Source organism: Octopus bimaculoides, chromosome 3 (genome assembly GCF_001194135.2).
Source record: "Octopus bimaculoides isolate UCB-OBI-ISO-001 chromosome 3, ASM119413v2, whole genome shotgun sequence".
NCBI lineage: Eukaryota > Metazoa > Mollusca > Cephalopoda > Octopoda > Octopodidae > Octopus > Octopus bimaculoides.
The window spans coordinates 15,486,192-15,488,669 of NC_068983.1; positions in this window are offsets into that span (position 1 = coordinate 15,486,192).

Genomic DNA, 2,478 nt, shown 5'->3' on the forward strand with positions numbered 1-2,478 from the left:
AAAAAAAAAAAAAAAAAAAAAAATGTCTAAGATTTTTCTTTAAAGAATTTTGAGACAAAGATTGAAATGTGAAATGACGAAAGAGAAGCGTCCAAACTTCATAAGTTCAGTTCAGTAAGCGCAGAATAAAGTAATTCATTCTTTACTTTACATTCACGCCCGCTTTCTGCACCGACTTGTCATTGATAGTTGTATTTATTATACGGGCTAGAAATAGCAGCCAGGTTACATAATACTGCTTTTAGAAAAGGAACGGACGCATTAATGTAGTCCTAAAATCCCTAAGAAGACAGGATAGTCACGTCCGTACCCTTTCGAGACGTTTGCAGGATATAGGCTGACTTGGGGTTAAGCAACATTGTATTCGTTATATCAATTATTGGCGCCGTTTTTGAAGGTTTAAAAAAAAAATTCTTCTTGAGCTATCGTTCAGTTTGGCACTGATAATTCTTTGTATTTTAAGCACAAAGTTTGAAATTTTGGGGGATTGGGTATGTCGATGATATCGATCCCAGGAACAAATGGTACTTTATTTCATCGATCATCAAAAGTTTAAATTGATCTCAGCAGAACGTGAAATCAGAACGTAAAGATGGACGAAATGCCGCTAAACATTTCTCCCAGGCTCGCCGCCTTCGAGAAACGGTACTAATAAAATAACGCACTTCTAACAGATATTAATGCAACCCTATCAATATCTTTTTCTTCGTAATGGATAGGATTGTGTTAAATTACGCTCCTCCTCCCAAAAAGTGAAATAATACAAGCGACATTTCAAGGGTCGTTCAACTTGCTAGAAACAGCAGCCAAATTCTCCCTAAAAGAGATGACACATCGTCTTATTTGACTTATTGGATGATGTAGTCTAGCAAAAGGATTCTCAAAGTGGGTTCTGTGAAAAAATTCCGGGGTTTCGAGTGATAAAATTGAATAAAGATTTATTTTATAAAAGCAATGCTTTCCACCATTTTCAATTTAAAGTCCTATATATGTATATATATTCTTTCAAAAATAATTTTTATTTCAGATAAGGTCTTGAAATTAGGATGACGGTGGGTTTTGTGACTTTTTGAAAATCATATAACGGGTTCCGAGTAAAATTAGTTGGTGAACCACAAGTCTTAGTATATACCATAATCGAAAATAAAGACAGAATAGTCAAAACTGGAAAATATGATCATATACCAGTGAAGTCGGATAGATTTAATATTTCCCTAAGGCTCCAAAAATGTAAATAGAATTGCAATAAAAGACAAAAAAAAGTGTGTGTGTGTGTGTGTGTGTGGGGGGCTAAAACAGCCACACCACTAACAATTTAGCTAATCTATTTACAATCCCAGTTACAGACCAAAATGTGTTTTATCACCGTAGATAGCAAATTCAATGATAAGGAAAATGCTATTTTGCTCACCCTACTCCCTGATCATTGCAATTCACATTACTGTGTTTCTGATGTTGAAAACCTGAAAAATAACTCGCGTTATTATTATTACAATCTTACTTTCTAAGCAAATTTCATAAAGTGTCCAAACCACTTTACGTGTGAATGTGTGAAGAAATATGTCGTCATTCATCCTACTCAATTCTGCACGTATCATTTATTATTATTATTATTATTATCCATTTATAGATGTTAATCATATGCAATGCAAACTTCACACTCCCACCCTGCAATTTGCGTATATTAATAAAAAAAAAAAAGAAAAAGTAGCTGAACCACTTGTACCATAGATTAACTTTATCTGTGAAATATATCTGGGACTAAGAAGTCTACTACTTGGTAAATAAAATGCTTGACCTCTGCTAGTGTTCTATTTTTCAAAGGCTTTATTTCAATGCGTCAACTGTCGCCACCAAAAGCGATCGACTGGCAGGGAAAAACGAACCTGTCTCATGGAGAATCTGCGAACTCAAATCTGGATTTTGTATAAAAATATTCCCGTTGATTACAATGTTAATATTTATTCATTAAATGTTATTTAAAGGTTAGTTTGCATATTTATTTCTTACTTTATAATTAAAATTTCGTAATTAATGTAAGGTATTTATCTGCATTAAAGAATGTTTAATGCGGCCTTCTTGGGTTAAACTAAAGCGTTTGACTCGTGCATTTTTTTCTTCATATTCGTTTAGTCAAGTTGTTTTACACCTATTATACTAATCTTCTTTGGACTTTTTGCTCGGGTCAAACGCTTTAGTTTAACCGCCTTCTTTACGCCTGTATGAAACTCATCTAAATTTGGTAGGATCAAATAGCGACGTTGCTTCGAAGGCTTAGGCGTCACAAACCTATTATCTCTGCATTAACTTGACGCCTCAGACTCGTGGGTAACAATTTCTACAAAAGAGAAGGGCGACATCTCCAAAATGAGATATTTTGCGTATCCTCACTGTTTAAAACAAAACAGCTTGTATCTATATTCTTTCTTCACCACGGTTGATTTTATAAAAATATTAGAAATTTCTGTCTCATTTTTA